Source organism: Eubalaena glacialis, chromosome 19, assembly GCF_028564815.1.
Source record: "Eubalaena glacialis isolate mEubGla1 chromosome 19, mEubGla1.1.hap2.+ XY, whole genome shotgun sequence".
NCBI classification, from domain to species: Eukaryota; Metazoa; Chordata; class Mammalia; order Artiodactyla; family Balaenidae; genus Eubalaena; species Eubalaena glacialis.
This window is the reverse complement of record NC_083734.1, coordinates 21,424,529-21,446,766: the sequence shown is the minus strand read 5'-3', so window position 1 is coordinate 21,446,766 and position 22,238 is coordinate 21,424,529. Positions and strand designations below refer to the sequence as shown.

The 22,238-nt window shown below is 50.5% G+C and overlaps 1 protein-coding gene and 1 pseudogene across 2 annotated transcripts in view; one reads left to right on the top strand and one right to left on the bottom strand.

Annotated features, from left to right (window-relative positions):
* CCT6B (chaperonin containing TCP1 subunit 6B) overlaps positions 1–22,238 on the top strand; it is a 189,636-nt gene that overhangs the window by 58,185 nt on the left and 109,213 nt on the right. The gene's annotated exons all lie outside the window — the stretch shown is intronic.
* On the bottom strand, positions 14,343–15,249 carry LOC133079901 (elongation factor 1-delta-like; annotated as a pseudogene).

Genomic DNA, 22,238 nt, shown 5'->3' with positions numbered 1-22,238 from the left:
CGATTCTTCGAGGGGCTTTATGTACATATTTGACGACAATCTCTGAGGCAACTTCCGTTATTATCCCCATTTTACGATGAGGAAACTAAGGCCCAGAGAGGTTAAGTAACTTTGCCCAAGGTCCCACATTTGGTTATTTATCCCCACTGGTGTGGATTTATTATACAATGATACCCTTATACATAAGTCATTTTGCATACGTGGAAAGAAATCTTTAGGGTGAATTCCTCGAAATGGAAGTGCTGGGTCAAATTTTGCCAAATTGCCTTCCATATACATTTTGTCAATTCACACCAGCAAAGTGAGAGTTCCTGTTTCTCCAAAAGACTATTATCAAACTTTAAAATTAAAAAAAATTCCAGCTTTATTGAAGTATAATTGACAGTTTTAAAAAAATGACAGATGAAAAGCCATAGATATCCTGCTCCAGATTTTGTGTGTTTTCTTGTTAATGAAGTTGAGGATCTTATCATATGTCTGAGAGCTATTTTTGTCCTTTTCTGTGAATTGTCTCATCATGTTCTTTACCCATTTTTTAAACTAGATCTTTGGTATTTTCTCATTCATTTCCAGTTCTTTAAGAAATTAATCCTTTTTCTGAAATACGTTTTAAAGTGTATTTTCCTTGACCTTATCATTTGTCTTTTAATTTTGTTTATAATTTTTTTCATGTAAAATAAGCAATTTTATGTAGTTGAATTTATTCATCTTTTCTTTTATGGTTTCTGGGTTTTGTGTCCCACTTATAAAAGTGTTTTGCCCACTTTAAGATTCTTTTTTTTTTTTTTTTTTAGTACATTTATGTTTTCATTGTTTATGTTTAAATCTGAGATCTGAGATCCATCTGGAATTTATTTTGGTGTGTGGAGTGAGGTAAAGATCTAACTTAAAAAATTTCCCAGATGGCTAGTTCCTCAAATACAAAAAAACAGAGGTCCTTCATATTTGAAATCACACCCAAACAAATCAGAGGCTGTGATTTGTTTGAATTTGTTTGAGTTGGACCCAAACCAATCAGAGGTTGTGATTTGTTTGGATTCTCACAGATCATAGGATCCACAATAATCCTGGGTCATTCTGACAATTGAGAGGCTGCAGTAATGTAACATGTCCCCAAAATGACCTCCAGGACCTAGTGAAGGCACAGGCACTTGCTACAGGAATTTTCCTGGGGGCAGGCAAGTGATGACTCTGATTAAACATCCCTAGAATGTAACATAGTTAACACTTAACTGAGTGCTGAGGGCCAGGCCCTCTTCTGGGTGTGTTACAGGAATTTACTCATTTAATCCTCACACCACCACTAGGAACTAGTATTGTTCTTCCCATGTTACAGACAGGTTTGGAGAGAAGTGACTTGCCTGGAGTCCCCCTGCAGAGGGGCACCCCTAAGGCTCCACTGCCTCTCTTCGGGTGTGAGCAATGGTAGCACCCAAGAGACTGAGCCCAGAGCTCCCCAACCCAGTGCAGTGGGTGAGCCATGGAGGCCCCGGTCTTCCCGCAGGGGCACATCGGAATCTCCTGGGAGCAGGGAGGAGTTAACACATGAAAAAGCAAATGCAGGGTTATGATCTTTGAAAATGGATCTTTTCTTTGGAAAACAGAATTTTGTTTTGGAAAACAAACCAAAAAACCCTCTATGTTTTTCATAATAGAGATCACAGAAAGGGTATGAGATTTTGATGTTGCTTAAACAAGGACATAATTTTAAAAAGTATTTTAAGAAACATTGGTTCAAACTAATTTGCAGAAGAGAAAAACTAAGTTGAAAGAGGTGTCCAAGGTCACGGGATGGTGGTTGGGAAGAATGCCAGCTTTGGAGTCAGGGAGGTGAGAGGTCCAACATCATATCCTACTAACTGCATGGCTTTGGGCCAACCCACAAAGTCCTTGCCTGTAAAATGGGAAAGAAGGAGACCACTCAACTCTCGGGGTGGGGGTGGGGGAAGTAAATGAGATTTTGTAAGTGAAGTGGGTGGTCCAGCTGTCAGTGCATGGTGGGCTCTGTTATTGCTGTCATTGTTTATTGGAGGCAGAGCTTTAACAAGCAGGCCCATCTCAGGGATCATTGTTGGGTGTTCTGTCTGGCCTTGGCGGGACAGGTGTGGCTGAGTGAACCTCGAGGGACCTGTCGCCTGCTTCCCTCCTCTGCCTTCTGCCCTTGCTCTGACCCTTCCCCCCTGCAGCATCCTTATCCCTAGAGTGAAGATGCAGGGTGCCCCTCCTCTGCAGGGGTGGAGGGAGAGGGGGCGCCGTGCCTATGAGGAGTTGGTCAGTGGGGGCAGGGAACCTGCCTTGGAGCTGCTCAGGAGCTGCAGCTCCTGTTTGGAAATACAAACTGCAGCAGATTTGTCATCTCTGGAGAGAAATTGCGTTTGGTAATTTCAGTGCTTTTCGCGCTTTGATGCTCCGTCTATTTAAGGGGAGGGCAGAAGGTGCGGAGGGAATCTAACTGGGCCTCAGTGAGTGGGAAATGGAGGCTGAAAAGTGAGCAGGAAAAACAACCGAGGGGCTGTGATGGCCATGATGTTTTGAAAAAGGCTCTTCCCCGATCCTGGCGAAGTGGGTCTGGACTCTGGGGCTGAGATCTATTGTGTGGGCCATCCTCTAGTCTGGTAGTGGCTGGGTGGCAGCCTGGGCACACCTCCACTGCGTTTACAGAAGCATCACCAGACCTCAGCCAGGGGCCAACTGGCATAAATCCAGGCCTGTCGCCGTCCCTCGTTGGTGGTCTTGTCCACAGGTTGGGGCTTGGGCAGATGATGTAGTAAAATAATGCATCAGGCTGGAAAGGCCTCAAGTCTAGTGGTTAATGTTCTCTCAGTTGGTAGATAAGAATAGTTAACAAACACTTTGATAATAGCACTTTGTGCCTGGTCCTACTCTAAGGCCTTAGATATGTTAACTCATTAATCCTCACAGCAACTCTATGAGGAGAGTACTATTATTTCCCTCATTGTGTAGATGGGAAACCTGAGACCCAGAGAGGTTAAATGGCCCAGGGTCATGCAGGAAGTTGGTGGCACGAACTCAGGTCTCTTGACTCTAGTCCTGGACTTGTTGCTGACTGTCACCTGTGAGGTCAGTCCAGCACGGACCCTCCAAGACCAGGTGTGGGGGAAAGTGGTGGGAAAGTAACCAGGGTATTCTAAATCAAGGAGGATTGTTGGGGGTCCACCTGGTTAACGTTGGGGGTCCACCTGGTTAACCATGGGGACTTCCTGGAGCAGGAGAGATTTGTGGAGCAGTCAGAATGATCTGAGAGGTTTAACCAGGTTGGTGTGGTGGGCACCCCAGGCATGTAACCCTGTGTAGGCAATGGATGGGCAGCTGGAATGCAATGATTAAGCAAAGGGGACTTCAGGCAGCTTAGCAATCCGGGAGGCTTGTCTGAGCAAGAAGGGGAAGAGACACTGGTGAGCAGAGCATTAGCACCTGTGTTTGTTCATCCATCCATCCATCTATCCATCCATCTATCCATCCATCTATCCATCCATCCATCTATCCATCCATCCATCAAACATTTCTGAAGCCTCTTCTTCATAGCAGGCCCTGTGCTGGGGATGTAACAATGAACAAGACCTAGTCCTGGCCCTGGAGTTGATTGCAGTCTTTGCAAGACAGGCTTGTAATAAAGTCAATTATAGTGTTACGTGATAAGGCTGTTGATAGTTGGAGGTATCAGGGGCCCTGGGAGCTCAGAGGCGGGGCATCCAGCCCAGGCTGGGGGTGGAGGGATGGTTAGGGAAAGCTTCCCAGAAGAGTTGACTTCTGAGCTGAGGTCTGATAAAAAGTAGCAGTTCCTCAGGTTGGCACAGTAGAATCCCCTGGCAAGCTTTTAAAAAATGCTGATGCCCAGACCCTATCCAGACCTATTGAATCAGAATCTCCCCTGGTGATTCTAATTTGCAGCCAACAGTGAGAGCCGCTGAATTACAGGAACAAAGGAGGAGCTGATGGGGAAGGGGATAACAGGGTGAGATAGGGATGGCATGAAGGTGGGAGAGAGGGTGGCGTGTTCAGGGGGCTGCAAAGCAGTGGACAGAAGGATGAATGCAGGGAGAGCTGTAAGGGCTGCAGATGGGGGAGAGTGGGCACACACCCCACACCCCAGGTCCTGGGCAGGAGTCTCCCTGCTGCCAGCCCACCCCATGCCCAGTACCCATCCTGAGGGTGCTGGCTGCCTTGGTGAGGGGCAGACATTCAGCTAATACTTCTGTTTTTATCACCGCCTCTCCATGAAGCCACCAGCCATCCTGCCAGCTGTGTGCAGAGCCTACCTCTCAGAATGGTGCTGGATCAGTAATAAAGAGCCCTGGGCTCTTAGAGGCAGCTCAGGACTGCTGGGAGGGCTTGGAGGTCTCAGGGGGTGGATGGCCATTGCCTGTTAGAGACCCTGGGACTTGGGGAAACCCTTGGAGGGGGCCGATGACCCACCATGGCAGCCCAGAGCCCAGGGCTACTGGGAAGTGGAGGCCATGGCCCCTGGAGAGTGGGGAGGGAAAGGGCTCACTGACTGACTTATGTCCTGGTTCAGGCAGGTGTTTTCATGTGGCAGTGGCCCTGTGCATGCTGGGCACTCTGTGAAGGTCTGTCTTTGGTCAGGTTCTATCTCACAGACTCCTGGCACTAGCCCTGAAATTCCAGTGCCTTGAGGTCAGACAGATGTGAGTTCTGACCCCAGGGCTGCCGCACATCTGCTGCTCTCTGACCAAGGGCAAGGGACCTCTCTCCTTGAGGCCTCGGCTGCTTTATTGGTAAAGTGAGGTTCGAGGTCCTAATCTTGCACGGTTTTTGGATTGAGACTTTGCGTGCACGTGTGTGTGTGTGTGTGTGTGTAAAATGCTCGGCGCTCAGTACAAGCTCAAATGCTTCCTCTCACTTATTTTCCCTGTTCCACTCTGGCTTTCCTCAAACATTGGTCCCGGATATTGAATAGCTCTGGGTTTTCACAGCTGTGCCTTCTGAAATGAGATATCAGGTGGCTCTGGATCCTGTCCTTTCTCCTTTCTCAGGGTAGGGCTGTGGGCCCCCTCCTGGGCCCTGATCCTGACCATCTCAGACTGGTTGCCCCTCCCCTCCACATGGAACACCCAGATATTTGTGCCCCACCCTTATCACCTTGCCATCGATGTCCCTTCCTACAGTTCTCCTGGCCCTGGGAGGTGGGCCTGGAGGACATGTGAGGTGTGGATTTACAGGTGAGGGCAACTCATACCTGGAGGAAGGGTGAGGGGAAGTTGTGGAGGGCATTGCTGAGCAGAAGACTCTCAGCAATTTAGGAAGGATTCTGAAGAGATGCTTGTTGCTAGGTGACCAGCAGGGGCTGGGGGAGAGGCAAGGAGGACTGCCTCTCCCCTGTCCCTTTTACTGTTAGCTTCTGGGTGAATCCCTGCCCCCTCTCAGGTCCTGTCCTCCTGCCTCCTCTTCTCCTTCTCCCCTGTCTCTCCTTATCTAGTGCCATTAAAAGCAAACGTGTGCAGGGATGGGACAAAGTCCCTGTTAGTTGGCTTGAGGTTTTTCTTTTCTTCCCTTTTATCCAGTATTAATATTTGCAGTATATGCTGTGTGTATATATGTTTGAGTGGGCATATTTGTGCATGTGGGGTGTATATGCACATGTGTGTGTGTGTGACAATAAGAAGGCAGTTTACAGAGGGGTGGCCGTGGCAACTGGTTCCCCATATTGTGTTCTCATCGTGTACCAGGCACCTGCTACATCCCTGTACCGAACTCATCTCCCTGAATCCTCATAGCCATCCTGGGAAGTAAGCAATTATGACCTCATTTTATAGATAAAAAACAGAGGCTCAGCGATCTTAAGTGGGTTTGTTCCCACCAGAAAATAGAAGAGCCAGGATTTGAACTCAGATCTCCTTGTGCACTCCAGCACTGAGTGACATTCCATAGAGACAGGGCTCCCCAGCTCAGTGAAGCCATTGCTAGTCTCAGGAGAAAGGCCGGTGCAGGGGCAGTGCCCTGGCCCAGGACTCAGCAGGCCTGAGGTCTTCTCTCAAGTTTGTCACTGATGACTCATTGTCCTAACCTGTGAGTGGCCCTGTTGAGTTGGTGCCCATGGCTCTCTCCTTGGAAGTGGTCAGGTCCCCAGCCATGATCTGACTCCTGTAGGTCTGGGGGCTCAGAAGGATCCCCTTAGCCCAAGAGCAGGCCAGCTCTGTGGGATTCCTAGGATAGACCCCTGAACAGAGCCAGACAGAAGCTCGCCCCTCCTGTCCTCCTGGTGGTTCCTGGGCTGAAACAGAGAGATGTAGAGTACAGTTGATGCAAGGGGTCTCAGAGCTGGAGCTTGGGATGAGCCCAGCACTGTGCGAGGGGTCTGAGATGCAGCCAGGGAGCTGACTTGTCCACATGACACTGGGGGATCCAGTGGTAACCATCACCAGTCCACAGGCATATCTTGCTTCTTCCCTGATGGGGGGTCAGGGGTTCTGACCCTGGAATCCAGGGCCCTGAAACATGATAAATGTGACTGTTTGGATGAGGGAAACTCAAAATTGGAGGGACCATCAGGAAACCCCTCAGCTGGCTTCAGAATTCCCTCTGAAGTGTCAGGCAGGGTTCCCTGCTCTGGTGAAAGATTGGTTGATGGCATCTGGTAACCAATAATCCTGACTCAGCACAGACCTACTATGTGCCAGGGGCTCTTACACATGCTGCCTTATTTAAGTGTAATTGCAGCCTTGTGGTGGGTATTGTTAATCCCTGCTCTTACAGATCAGGAGTGTGAGGCACAGAGAGGGTAAGTAATATACCCAAGAATCATTGGATTAGTTGGCTGAGATGGTTTGGAACCCAGTCGGGCCACCCCTAGAGGAACTTGCTCTTGAATGTGTGTGGAGCACCGAGCATGTCCCCGGCTTTGCATTGAAACCTTCCGAAGCGATACCACATTGAAATCCTTTCAAACACCAAATAAGGCAAGAATTATTCCTCCTCCTTAACAGATGAAGAAACTGTGACTCAGAGGAAGTGGCGGATCTGGGATTGGGACCAGGCCATGCCAGGAAGAAACAGCTGCGTTAAGGACCTGTCCTGGCCAGCGGGGTGGGCACAGGCTAGCCACTGCTCACACCAGCTATTATGGGCTGCTTAGCGGTGGTTCCTGTTGGCGTGGGCAGGTGCTCCCTGCCAATTAGGCAAAAGAGCAGTGAGGATAATTTCTTTATGCAAATGGAGCTTTGAGCTGAAGGCAGTGGAGACGTTTGTCTTAAGGAGATGCTCTGCTTTCTGCTTTGCTGCCCTTGGTCTGAAGATTTCCCCCGGGTCCCCTGATCTTCCATTTCCCCCCCACACCACTGGCTCTCTTCCAAAACTTGCTATGCCCCCTTCTCCACTCCAGGCAGCCGTGAGGGTGTGACGCTGTGCCCACTCACTCATCTCCCCTACCCTGACCAACCACGACCAGAGCATTTGGACCTGGGCTTCAGTTGCAGCAGGAGGGATTCTGGTTAGATCCCAGGAAGCACTTCCAGACAGTTAGGCGTTGTGGGATGGTACATGTAGGATGGGAGCTTTTAAGACCTAGAGTCAGCAGTAGGGACAGTGAAAGGGATGGAGATAAGGGGTGGCCCATGACCTCTGACCCTGTGCTGGGGGTCGGGCTCTGACTCAGGGGTTATATGCTGGACTTGGAACCCCTCTGCCCACATCCCCACTCTGAACCTGCTCCTAATATCCTTTAAATGGATTTCTCCCAGCTTCAGGGTTTGGGGGTGAGTTTCAAGATCCCAGAGACAATCCCACCGAGAGATTCTGACACCTCCCCGCCCTACCCCCTTGCTTACAAAGAGATTTCAGGTTTTCTGAGCAAAGCAACCTCCTCCCCTGACTGCCTGTGGGGGGCAGCCTTACCCCACGCACCCTCTGCAGAGCCCTGTGGAGCCTAGCTGCTCTAAGGGTGAGGTGGGGGCTCCTGGAGGAAGAGGCAGAAGGGCTGGGCTCCTTCTTCCTGTTCCTGTGGAGGGGAGAGGAGGGAAAATCATGGCCTGAGAGTAGCCAGGGTACAGCTGGATATGTGGGTGGGGCATCTGGGGATACTGGGGGCCAGGCTGGTTCAGGGGGCAGGTCCTCACCTACATTCCAAAGCTCTCCAGGGCCAGGCTGTGGCCATGCTAGACCCTGCTCTGCAGGACCCTGATGGGTGCCCTGGATAGGCAGTTTGGATATGGCGATGGGGAGAGGAGGTGGGAGTCAGGCAAGCTGGCTGTGGGCAGGGAGAGATGGGGGCCCTGTGGCAGGGTATGTAAGGCAGGGCGTGGCCTGTGTCCAGCCTCCGGTCACCTCACTGCCCATCCCCCAGGGTGTTCAGTCCCCGGCACCCAGAAATGCAGGGGGTGGCAGAGACTTTGGGCTCAGGAAGACAAGGCTGGTATGGGCTGGAAGTAACAGGGAAGGGAAATGAGAAGACACTGTTCAAGACACTGTTCAAGTCCCTACCAACCAAGAGACCTTGGGCTTTCTGGCCCTCAGTCTCCTGGTGTGCTGATGGGGCCGAGGATGCCGGCCCCCACCCCATCCCTTGCTGCCAGGGCTGCTGAATTAGGTGAGAGGTGAGGAAAGTGCTTGACACATAGCAAGTGCTCACCCAGGGCCAGCTCCCTCTGGCCAACTTGTTCAGAGAGGCCGACTCCCTGACTTCCTTTCTACCCCTCAAACCACAGCTCTAGAGAGGCAGTGTGGTCTCATGGTTAGAGCAGAGTCTAGTGCCAGACTGTCCTGCTTCACAAGCCCACACAGCCACACACTAGCTAGGGGTCCTCGGGTAACTTATTTAACTTCCCTGGGTCTCACTTTTCTCATCTGTAAAATGGGATAATCATTCCTGCTTCAGAGGGTTGCTCTGGGGATAAAATGAGTTAATATGCCTAAGGCACTTAGAATAGCGCCTGCCCCACGTCAGCCCTCTCTAAGGGTGTGTGCCGTTTTCACTATTAGCTGTTACAGTCCCATACATCTGCATGACCCTCAGGTTCTTGCAAAGCTTTCCCCCAAATGTGCTGCTTGAATTCCCCACAGCAGCCTCTGAGACAGGCCTGCCGGGAGTCCCACCCGTTTTATAGGTGAGCACACAGAGGCTCAGAAGATGAAGTGACTTTCTCATGATCCCACACCATCCCCTCCTTTTAGAAGTGACTCTTAAGCTCTTTTTAGTGTGTGTGTGGCCCTGAGTACCCTCCAGCTCACCTCCAGCCTGGGACCCCCGGCCACGCAGGCCTCAAGTCCTGGGCCAGTGAGGATGGCTCCTCTTCCTCTGGGTTGCCCAGGGCCATCAATGCCTGCGGGTTTGGTGCAACAGGCAGGCAGGTTCAAGGCTCCTGGTTCAGGATTGGGACGGGGGTTTGGGTGGCTGGAGCCGAGGGAAGGCAGGGCGAGGTGCGCCTGTGGGGCCCGGTTAGGGATTTCAGCTGCCTCTGAGGCCTGGGCTTCCCTGGAATTATCATTTGCAGGTGGCTGGGTGCCCAGGGTAAGATTTTCATCTGACAGGTGAGGCTTATCTCACAGAGCTGGAGAATTGACTCTACAATTGACCAGGATGTTTTGCCTTTGATGGTGTCCCCTGGCAGTCTGAGTCCCGGCTCAGGGGGCAGGGGTGGCACTGTCGCTCCCAGCCAAGCCTCTGGTCCTTTTAGTCATGGACTCACACGGAGCCTCAAACCCAAACAAGAAGGGGAACACTGCGCAGTGGGGGTGGGGAGCAGGCGACTCCAGAGTCAGACCTGATTTGAGTATCGGCTCTGCCACTGAGCAGCTGTGTCTCCCTGGCCAGGTTAATTAACCCCTCTGATCTTCCATTTCCCCATCTGAAAATGGGCCTAACGGTATCCATGTGACATAGTTGTTGTGAGGAGTAAATAGGATAATGGGTGTAAAGTGCTTAGCGCAGCACCCAGCACCCTTGTAAGTGCCCAGTTAAATGCTGTCTTTACTCATAGTCTATGAATGTGATGCTCTGAGTGCCCACGCAGTGCCTGGCTCCAGGAGGATTCTGCTGTTGTCCCCGTTGCTGTGCTAGATCTACAAAGGCTTGAGGACCACACTTCCTGAGGGCTCCCACCCCAGGGAAAGGGCAAACCGCTCTGCCACCCAACCTTTACTGAGCTCCTACTAGGTGCTGGCACTGTGCGTGCCAGTAAGACCCTGCCCTGCTGCCCAGGAGCTCAGGTTCCTGGGTCCATGGTTACGTCACAGGGTGATGGGGATGGTAAAAGGGGGTGCGTTGCAGAGGGCACTGAGTGGGGGAAAATGAACCTCGGGGTGATTGTGGGTGGCTTCACAGATGGGTGAAACCATCCACATTTGTACTGTGCATTAAAGCACAAGAAAGACTTGGGGGCAGGGTGGGTGGTAGTTCTCCCGAAGACAAAATAGCATTCACAAAGGCCTGGAGGTAGAGAGTTTAGGCAGCTCCTCCACTTTTCCACGAACACTCAGAACAGCTCCAACTCCAGCAGAGGGACACATTTCAGGCTGGGGGACGCAGAGCTGGGCAAGCTGTTCAGAGAAGGCCCCTTCTCTCGAAAGAGGCAGTGGGAGGCCAGGTTTGACAAGACTGGCCACAGGATCAGGGAGCTCGGGAGGTGGCCCTTCTGCCTGGCAGAAGGAGGCTTATTTAAACAAAACAAAAATAGGAGGGTGAGGGTAGAGGAGGAAAGCAAGACCAGTCTGTGCTCTCGCTCTCCTGTGCTGGGTCAGAGGGTGAGGGTTAAAGGGGTGTACCCGGCCCCTCACTTCTGGTGGGGGCAGCAGCCCTGGGATGAGGGTGCACGACGCTGAAGAGATACACTCAGCCCACGTGGCAGAGGGGCCCAGGAGCCCAGTGTTGAGGGAAGTAAAGGACCTGCTCGTCGAGCTTGGAGGGCTTCTTAATCAGTTTTACAAGAGGCCTCCATCTCCACATGTCTCTCCTCACCAAGATTCCCTGGGGAGGGAAGAAGGGAGGGGTGCCGCCGTCCAGAGAATTTCCCCAGATCCTCATGCCTGCAGCGTTTGCCTGGGCCCTGCTTGCCTCTTGTCTTCCCAGGACCAGAGCTGTGGAAGGGGTGGGGTGCCTGCCTGCCAACTGCGGATGCTGGATGTCTGTGTAGTGGGGATGCTGGGTGGCAAGAAGCATGAGGAAGGGCTGCCATACACTTCCTAGTTTTGCCACTTACCAGCTGGGTGGTAAAGCATGTCCTTTAAGCCTCCAAGCCTCAGCATTGGTATCTACAAAATGGGGCAGTAATGCTCACCATCCGTAGTCATTCTGACAATGAAATAAGATCTAGAGGAGAAATCTAGCACAGGCCTGGCAGATCCAGTCTTCAGCTTTGACACACACTGGCCTAGATGATGTCTCAGAGAAGTGTCAGGTGAGGGGTCGGCCTTGGTGAGGTCTGTTAGCAGGTGGGTGGGTTACTAGATGAGGCCATCCATCAGCCTTTGAGGATGATCTCATCATGCCTTTGCTTATAAATCCATAAAATGGGGTTAATAATAGTACTTACCTCACAAGGTTGTGTGAAGGTTAAATGAATTATAAGTAACTGTGTTTGACTCTGTTAATAAATAGTGCTTAATAAATATTAGTCATTATTACTGCTTTTGTTATTCAGTTAGTTAGCTATTGAGGCAAAGTCTCAAGCCCAAGGATTTGGTTGCAGATGTCAAAACAGGGGTCTAGAATGGGACTTGGCCTCAAGAAGGAGGCAGAAGGCCACAGAAACCAGGGTCTAGGTGAAAGTTGGAACCTCTAGGTCATGCCAAGGCCTGGGTAGGTTGTCAAGTCTGGTGTGTGTGTGTAGGGGACTGCTCTGTGGCTCACTGTAACCCGCTCCCACCCCTTCAGAACCCTCCCAACACATTTCCTGCTCGCCTTGGGTTCCAGCCAGAAGGGCCAGATTAAGGTGGCCGTGCCGGGGACACCTGCATCCCAGGCACCTCCCCACCGGGCTCCCACACGGTCAGGCTCAGAAAGGAGCAGGCCCAGCCCTGCGGGGAGAGGTGATGTCAGAGAAGTGGACCTTTCGTTCACCTACGGCTTCAGTGGCTCGAAGATCCTCCCTTTCTCATGAGGGGCTGTGCTGGGAGAGGCCTTGGGGGCTTCCAGCCAGGACTAGGGAGGGAGACAGTAGCCTCCAGGCTGGCCGAGGCTCTCATCTAGCTGGCATGTGTGATAATGACCCTTCCTACCGCAAGCATCTGTTTGCATACATTGATGCATGGAAGAATAAGACTTTGTTGGGTGGGGGGGACCCAGACCTTTAACTCTGTCCACAATTGGGGTTATATATTCAGAGTTGTGTCTGTTGGACCAGTGGAAGGGCCAGTAGAAGCCAGGATGCTGGGGGACAGAAGGGTCCCTGAGAGAGAATTCATCACAAAGGGCTGAAGAGGTCTGGTCTTGAGGTCTGGCTGCTGTAGCATGCCTGAGGGCTGGAGGGGTAGGGGTTCTGAGAACAGGTGTGTGGCTGGTCACCAAACCCCTTGGGGGAATTCCCTGGTGGTCCGGTGGTTAGGACTCCTTGCTTTCACTGCCAAGGGCCCGGGTTCCATCCCTGGTCGGGGAATTAAGATCCCACAAGCCACGGAGTGTGGCCAAAGGAAAAAAAAGTACATGTTTAAAAAAAGAAAAAACTCTTGGAACCCAGTGACATTGGTAGCCTGAGTGTCCCCAGAGGGAAAAAACTGTGTGTGTGTTGACCGAAAGGGTCATTTCATTTAGTCCCTAACCCTTTGGGAACCAAGCAACACTGCTGTGGAACCCCTCCTGCCTGCATCTGAACCTAACGCTGATTGAGGGAAAGTTCTTCCCACCCTGCAGGAGAATGCTGAGTACTTAACACAGTGCCTGCTTCAAAGTAGGTGCTCCAAAATACTTGGTTAAAGTGATAATAAGATTAAAAAAGAAAAAAACCCCACCTCATTTAGTGGAGGGTTTTGTCATAGCAAATTTGCGGAGCAATCAAGAGAGTGAAAACGCAGATCTATTCCTGGGTGAGCTACTTCCTGGGGCTCCCAGATGCCGGGAGAGAGTTTGCAAAGGATTGAATCCCCAAGTTAGCAGATATTCCAATCTGATATTGCTAGGAGCTTGGAGCTAGCGATATTTGGGTGTTGTTAGTGCCATTCACACCCACAGGCTGGTGAAGAAAGGGCTCTCTCAGTGTTTTCTGATGAAGGAAGAGTGGTTTGCCAACTGGAGAGATAGATGGAATCTAAGCAGGGGAAATGGAAGTCATTTGGCCGTGCTGCTAAAGCATCACACCTTCACTGCTCATGGGGTTATTCAGTTTTCCTTTCTCTTTCCTGCTAAGCTTACTGATGCACTGGCCCAAACCTGTTCATGTGGCTCTTGCTGTCTGGTCGCCCAGTGAGGAAGGATCAGCGGGCCTGCCAGCATCCAGACTATGGGAATTGTCTCTGAGGAGACTTGACAGTCCAGATAGGCCACAAGGGGTTATTTTCTCTCCTCCTTTCCCATCTTCTGGTTCCCAATGCCCTCATGGTCTTCTCTCTCGCCTTCTCCTCAGCAATATAAGATCAAAGACTGTAAATTATTCGTTCACAGTTGAATGGAGCACGTTTCAAAGTCAGGGCTGCTGGGCATCTTGGTCTAGAGTTGCCAAGGGTGAAGGCCCACATGTTTGGGTCCAGCAGCTCTGTCAAGTCCCAGCCTTGACATCTGGAGCCAGCCCTGCCTGATCCCTGGCCTTCCCACCTGTCTGATTTCCTCCCTGACTTTTCCCTGTCCAGAGTTCCCTGCCCCACCTTACCCCAGAGGAAACCCAGTATCAGTGTTACTACCTCCTGCCCGTGTGGGTGTGTCTGTGACCTCCAGGGCTCCTGTTACCCGGGACTCCCAGGCTGTCCCTTCGGGTGGGAGCAGGGAGCCTGCATGTTTGAGAGGAGTGCCTAAGATGAGGCAAGCACCGGACCAGTAGTCGTGCTAACAACCACTACAGCAAACATTTGATGCGTGTGCCACGCGTATCAGGCACTCCTTTTAGCACTTTTTAATGTAACATCCCTATCTCACCCATAACAACCCTAGGCGATAGATACTGTTTCTAGCCTGATGTAACAGACGAGGAGACTGAAGCTCACAGAGGTCAAATGACTTGCCCAAGGCCACACAATCTGCAAGTAGCCAAGCTGAGATATGAATCCAAGCATCTGATACCAAAGTCCAACGATGTACCACTCTGTTAAAGCATATGCTAGTTCATTTATCCTTACACTGACCTCACGTACAGATGGGGAAACTAAGGTCTTGAGAAGACAAGTGACTCATTCTAGGTCATGTAGCTAGTGAGTGGCTGAGCCAAGATTTGTTTGTTTTTTTGTTTTTTTGGAATCTCAGTCTTTATTGGCTGCAAGGCTTCACACGCTCAGGCCAATGCCAGGGCTCAGATCTTGTTGAAAGCAGCAGTGTCAGCGCTCTGCACATGCTCCTCGAACTTGGTGATCTCCTCTTCCAGCAGGTCCGTGCCCACCTTGTCGTCCTCCACCACACACTGGATCTGCAGCTTGTGGGTGCCGTAGCCCACGGGCACCAGCTTGGAGCACCCCACCCAGCTGGATGGAGCGCACGCAGGCCTCCAGCTGGGCCATGTCCATCTCGTCATCCCAAGGCTTGACGTCCAGGAGAATGGAGGACTTGGCCACCAGGGCAGGCTTCTTGACCTTCTTAGCGTACTGCCGCAGCCTCTCCTCCCGCAGCCGGGCAGCCTCCTTGTCCTCCTCCTCGTCGCTGCCGAACAGGTCAATGTCATCGTCCTCGTCGTCCTCTGTGACGGTGGCCGCCTTCCTTGGGGGGGGCTCCACTTGGCGCACGGGAGACACGTGCTGGGTCTGCGGAGCTGTGGCCGGGTGGTCGGGCGAGCTTTTCTCTAGCGCACTCAGCCAGGCCTCCAGCTTGGAGACAGCCTGCTGCAGATCCTGCACCACCCCTCGCAGGCTCTGGTTCTCTACTTCCAGGCTGGCAATCCGGATGACAAGCTCACTGAGGTCTCCACCGGGCCCACTGGAGGCCTCAGGGCCTGAGCTTCCGGCCAGGGACTTCTGGATGTTTTCTCTGGCTCTTGTGATGTCATGGAGGATCACGCTGGCGCCGTTCTCCTGGCGTGAGGAGCCAGCCATGGACCCGTTCATCTACTCGTAGAATTTCCTTTCTGCATCATCGTATTTGAACGTGTCAAACCACATCTTCTCGTGCACTAGAAAGTTTGTGGCCATTTTCACACCAGCCAAGGACACGGCGACCAACGAGGAGGGCTCGGCGTGCGCGACGGCAGAGGAAAGAGCCTGAGCCAAGATTTGAATCCAAGGCATTCTAATTCAGAATCGATGTCCTCTGTACCACCTTCCCTGAGACTGATGGGTGAGCTGACATTCTAAACATGCTTATGAAGGGAGGGATGAAAGAGACCCACTTGCAGACCCAAGGAGACTCAACCTGTGTGCTGAGTGGGGTGGGGGCCGCAGGGAGCCCTGGATGATGATGGATCCGGGGTCTGGAATTTCTTGAGCATGAATGTCAGCATATGTGCCCATGATACGGATTCAATCTAATGCCACCCTCATTCAGAGATTCAGAAGAACTGACAAAGGAGAGAAACCGAAGCACTTCCTCTCTGAGCTGGTGCTTACCAATGAGCTTTTATCTCCAAGTAGCAGAATAATCATAACCCACAGCTCCCGCGTGTGGCTGATTAGCTTTGCTGCAAGTTTCATTTGATTACAACATGAAGGTCTGTCCCTGACTTTGGTTGCAGCTATATGGCTGTTTGCTTACAACTGAAAAATAGAGGTAGAGGGACCATTAGGGCCCAGGAGCATCAGATAATGAGGTTGGTGCTTTAAGAGCATTTTCATCAACAAAGACCATTTGTGTGGCCCCATCCAGTGTGCAGAGCCACTCTGTATGTCATCTTAATGGGTCATCACAGCAACCTGGGGCTTTCTTCCCATGGGGCAGTGGCCAATAGTTTCGGCCATTCACAGAGGGTGGGGAGGAAGGGGAATAGGATGGAGACAGTGTTTGGTTTATATTAAAACTGTGAATGTGCAGATTGGAGGGTGTGCATTTCATTTTTAAGACAAATTAAAAACCCAATCTTGTCTTGTGCCTGAACCTGAATAGTACTAATCTTATTTATGTTATTTTTGAGTGCTTGCTATGTGCTGGGCACCGTGCCATGTGTTTACTCTACAGAGCAACTTTATCCAGTGGGGAAAAATACTAACCTCATTTTACCAGTGAGGAAAGGGAGGCTGGGACAGGTGGAGTGAACTGCCCCAGAGGTACAGCTAGTAAGGGAAGGAGCTAGGATGTGAAGTCAAGGAGTATGATTCCAGAGCCTATACCTTTCTTGCTGGGCTGTTCTGCAGGAGAGTGTCTCTCAGGGACCCTGACTTCCCACAAAGAGCCCGGTGGGCAATGGGAATGCAGGGTCCTCTGGCAGGAGGGTCCTCTGACCCTCTAACCTGCACCTTCCTCATCTCTAAAGGAACGTTTCCTGATCCATCTCACAGGTGATTGTGGGGTAACTCCTTGCTAGCTATGAAGCACTGTTTACCTGTTTGTGGATAGGAGGCAGTGGTGAGCAGGGCAGAGGGAAATCCTTCCAAGAAGAGACAGATTTGGACAAGGGGGTGCAGGTGGCCTGAGACCTGTGGCCCAGGTTTGGGACCTTAGCACATGCTTTTCCCTCTGCTGGGAATGCCCTCCCCTCCCCCCTCTTCTCATGACTGGGTTTTTAAAACTTTCAGCTGTCAGCTTAAATGTCATCTTTTCAGAGAGATGTTCTCCCTTCCCACCCCTGGTAGACTGGCCTGAGTCCCCCACCTCGGCCAGCCCTGGGGGCTTTCCCTGACTCCACCACTTCATCCCAAACCTCCCTACAAGACCCAGCCCTACCTGTGTATGAATTATTCAGGGAGAAGCTGAGGGCTCATTATGGGGACAAATATTCCAGCAAAAGCCGTCTGGCTGGAGAAGAGAGAGAGTGGGGTGGCATTTATTGTCAGGAAGCAATTTCTCATGGTAATTAAATGCTCACACGTGTGTGTGTGTGTGTATGTGTGTGTGTGTGTGTGTGTGTGTGTGTGCTGGGGAGATGTATTTTATCACTGTCCCCCTCCCAAGGTCTAATCTAGCCTGTGTCATACCAAAGTCCTGGGTCTAAATAGCACCACCCTTCCCCTGACTTGGGGGAGGAGGGGTGGTGTCGGTTCATGTTTTTGATTAAAGAAAAAAAAAAAGAATCAGAGCCTCAGTGAGGTTTCATGAGAAATGGTGGGAGCAGCAGGGTCGAGGGGAGCTGATTATGTAGATGTGTTTAAGCTCTCAGCCGGGGATGGCTGGCTTCCATAATCCCACCAGGGGCTGAGACCCCGGCTGTGTTTGCTGGCTCAGATGCAGCTGGGGCCATTTCTCAAGTTCATGGAGGAAGGGGATGAGCAGGTGCACGGGAGGAGGGGCTGCCTGTCAGGTGAGGGCCCTGCGGGGTGGGGAAGAGCTGTGGAGCAGCCCTTTCTCTTCTGCAGCACGTACCCAGCCTCTGTCCCCACAGGTGTGTCTGCCTCTGGGCGACACTTTGTTGGACAAATGCTAACCCGGCCTCTGCTACAGACGTGCTATGTAGCCCTGAGCTGGTCCTCTGGTCTTTCTGCTCTTGGGTTTTCAGTCTGTAAAATCGGGTGAAGCTTTGGAGATAGATGGTGGTGATAGTTGTACAGTAATGCCAATGTATGTTATGTATATTTTATTTATTTTTTAAAATTAATTAATTAATTAATTTTTGGCTGTGTTGGGTCTTCGTTTCTGTACGAGGGCTTTCTCTAGTTGCGGCAAGCGGGGGCCACTCTTCATCGCGGTGCGTGGGCCTCTCACTATCGCGACCTCTCTTGTTGCGGAGCACAGGCTCCAGACGCGCAGGCTCAGTAGTTGTGGCTCACGGGCCTAGTTGCTCCGCGGCATGTGGGATCTTCCCAGACCAGGGCTCGAACCCGTGTCCCCTGCATTGGCAGTCAGATTCTCAACCACTGCGACACCAGGGAAGCCCCCCGTTATGTATATTTTAACACACACACACACAAATGCTAAAAGAAAAATGAGGTGAATCTGTAGTTTCCTTCTGGTCTTAATGTTCTCTGGATTGATGATCCTGGATTCAAAGAAATGCCAAAGGGCTTATCGTTATTCCAAGAACAGGCTGCGTGACCTCAGCTAAGTCCGTTTCCCTGTCCGATTCCACTTCCTTTGGTGGTGGCAGAATGGCTTCTCCAGATCTGGCCAGTTGCTTCCCGTCACTCTTTAAGTTTCCTGCCATGTCGCTGAAGTTTGCCCCCTCTCCAGAGCCTGGACACCCCCTGTCTTTGGTTACCCCACCATCACTCGTCTCAGCCTCTGGTGGCTTTTCGTAGAGGCTCAGGGGGACCTCTGCTTGGCTATTGAATGAGCCATTGAGAATTTCATGGATAATTCAGGAACACAAGTCAAACAGGAGGCTGGAAGCTCTGGATTTATGAAGAAAAATGAGTCAAACTTGGCAATTTATGAGCAGCTCAGAATAGCAGCATGGTGGGGGGAGGGGAAGGCTGGAGGACCGCTCTGAAGGGTTGGGGGCACAGGTGGGGGAGGCAGAGGTGTGAGTGGGGCTGGAGAGAGCATAGGGAGCCTGGGCCTTAGCACCCAGACCACTAGCTTTGTGGGAAGTTGTTTGTGCCCTGGACAAATGGACAAGTGTTGTCCAGTGAGGGGGCAGGGACTCCTCAGGCATCAGAGGGAGGGTTCAGCCCACAAATCCTAATTTGGTCTCCCTGTGGCCTGGCCTTGGCTGGGTACCCAAGAGAAGGGAGCTGGAGGCAGAGAGGGGGCACATTCTCCAGCCTTGGGGGGTACACGGCCAGAATGGAGAGGTTTAGCTGGCCTCCTGGGGGGAGAGAGAGAGAGACCCTCACTTGTCCAAGAGGCTTCTTTTCGAGGTTTTTCCAGTCTTCCAGGTGGGGCCCACAGTCTGAAGGTGGTGAGATACTTCACATAAATCCAATCCTAGCAGCCCAGAGGGACATCCCAAAGGCCACCCCAAGGTCAAAGCCCCTGAAATTTTATGGGTCCCAGTAGAGGTGGGGTGGGGTGGGAATCTGACTGGCTTTGCTCCCATGGCTGACAAGTAGTGTCTTGTCCCTGTCACCTCCCCAGCATGGTTCCTCCTGGATAGTTCCACCTTCTGTCCAGTTTCCTCCACTTGGGATGGACTCCAAGCATTGCATTCACAGGTACAAGGTGTAATAAAAATGGCTGATGTCTGAGGATCAGGGATGGAGAGAGCAGGGATGAGCCCCAAGTAGACACTGCTTGTCTGGGTGTCATGGAAAAAGTTCACGTCACCCGTTAGGGCTCAGTTGCCTCATCTGAAAAATGGGAATGACTTTCCCTTCCATCAACCCCTCTCATATACTTACTCATACAGCTCATAAACTGTGATATTACTGAAATAAAATTATGAATGAATATGTGTTTGTAATCCTCTAAGGTGTTGTGTCGAGGTGGTAGATTCTTTTATTAATTTTCCATGGGAATCAACCTCAATCACCTCTCCTTCTTGGGCTTTAGATTCCCCATGTCTGAAATGAAGAGATTAGACCAAGTCAACTCTCAGTCTCTTCCAACTTGAACAACATCTAATCCTATAACTATCTTGGTATCTCAGTTCCTGATCAACACATTCCTAGTTGAAGGTGGGGATTTAGGGTCCAGAGCTTGGAGGAGGCAGGGTTTTGTTCAAACAACCACTTAATAAAATGATTTCTAGGTAGGGGGCCTTACTGCTTTCTCTTAATCTCTTCCAGGGCCCTACTGAAGATACGGCTAGATGTGTGCATTCTTCTGACTTAGATGGGTGGGACTGTCTCTTAGAATGTATCAGAAAAATTTCCCCAGAACTCAGGTTGTACAATGCGGAACATTCCCATTTTAAGAACTGAAGGACATGGAATGTCAAGGGGCTTAAAGGCTCCTGAGTTAAGGGTGAAGACACACTGTTGACTTGGGAATCATTATTTAGAGTCAACAAATAGTTATTGAGCTCATACTATGTACCAAATTCTGTTCCAGGTGCTTTCATATTCATTTTTCTATTTGGTTCCATAATAATCATGGGAGGAAGGCAGTGTTATTGTCTTTTGGTAGATGAGGATGCTAAAGCTCAGAGAAGTAGAGGAGCTGTCCAAGGTCACAGAGCTGGGAGTGGTGGAGCTGGGACACAAGTCCAGGTCTATCTGATCTCAGAGTCAGAGCTTCCCCTGAAAAGTGACTTCTTATTCCAGGGTCACTTTTATGTCCATTAAAGCCACAATGTCATCTCACCATTGGTCTGTACTGATTTCTCTTTGATTATGGTGATATTTTCCTGTTTCTTCATGTGTCTAGTACTTTTGGATTATATCCTAGACATTGTGAATGATGTATTGGAGAGACTTTGGATTCTACTATATTCCTCTAAAGAGTGCTGATTTTTTGTTTTTAATTTGGCTGAACTCACACTTCAAACTTTTATCTCCTCTCTGGTGGGCAGCAGCTGAAATCTCAGTTCAGTTCTGGTAATCTTAGCTGGGCTTTTTGGAGTCTTCCCTGTGCATGTATGTTGAAGGATCAGCCAGAGATTTGGGTAGAGTTTATACATAGACGTTAGAGCTTAATCTCTGTGGCTCTCTCCTTTCTGGAATTTCTGCCATCACTTTCAGCTGCTGTGTTCATCCACACTTTCTATGATTCTTCAAGCCACTAAGGCTGCAGGTTTCCTAAAAATTTAACTATCCTGTAGGACACTGACCGTGGTCTTCCCTCAGGAGGAATCCTTTAAAAACATGAAATACACCCGTTGTCATTCTTCCAAGTGTCAATTACTCTCTGATTTCTGCCTGTTTTTTGTTTTACCAGTGTCTTTAGGTAGTTTTAAAATATTTTATCCAGAGTTTATAGGTTTTTTAAAAAAAATATTTATTTATTTGGATGCACTGGGTCTTAGTTGCAGCAGGTGGGCTCCTTAGTTGTGGCTCCAGGGCTCCTTAGTTGTGTCATACAAACTCCCAGTTGCAGCACCAGGGAAGTCCTCAGAGTTTATAGTTGTTATGTGTGGGAGGACAGGTCTGATAGGAGCCACTTGACCATCATTGGAAGTTTTGTTCTCCTTTTGAGCACGTGGTTCCTCTTATGGCTCTTACTAGACAGGGTCTGTTCTTAAAGCTACACCAGGCCTAGCAGTCTCTAGGAATCTGGTATTTAACTCACAGTAGTAGGTATTTATGTGTTGTCACTGGCTTTTGGGAATGTGCAGCTGTGTTCATGACAGACTTCTGGGTGGCTTTGCATCATGTGCGTGTTCCCTTCAATATCACCTTTCTTGGGAAGGATCACTTCTAGACTGCAAAGGGCATCCAACCTCAGGTCTCCCTTCCAGGTGCCATCATGCAGGGAGGTGGAGGGGCAGGCTTTGTCCTTTTCAGAAGCACCCTTTTGGCAGTCTCCATTGGGAGGAGAAGAGGGGTCAGGAGGGAGAAGGAGACAGATTCTCCAACTCACCAATGTCATCCAAGTATGTATCTCTTTAAACTCTGCCTTAGGGAGTTTGTCAAATGGCCACCACCTGTCCAGGCTCCTCCAGACACCTTCTGGAGCTGCAGGTGTGTGCCAAGGGCTGGAGAAAATTGGCTCTTCCCCTAAGTTCCTTTTCTCTTTTGTTGGCGATATCAGAAAGGCCAGAGCATCATGGCAAAATCCATGTGTTTTTAAAAATGTTCCTTCTTTGTAGAGGGGTTGTTTTTCTCTCCCTTTTCATCTTAAAAAAATCTTGTGTGTTAGAGAGATGAAGTCAGAAAGAGAATGTCCCTCTGATGGCTGAGAATTATTGTTTTAAAGGCTTTATTTAAGCCGCTCTTAACAAAACTCAAACATCTGGCTTGTGGCGCCAGAGTGCCAACTTTCAGCTTGAACAGAATGCATGAAGATGGCAGGCACCCAGGCTGGAGGGAAGGAGGGTAAAGCCCACTGTGGCCTTCTTGGCTGTCGTGGTTGTCATGGCTGTCGTGGCCACTGTCTGTGCTGTGCCTTCTCCGTGGGGCAGGGACAGGGGCAGGGGCAGCAAACCACTTTCTCGAGTATGTCTTTATGCTAGAGACATTTTGCTAAGGGGAATGTATCCATGTCCAGCTTTCAGGGCTTAAAATCTTAAAAA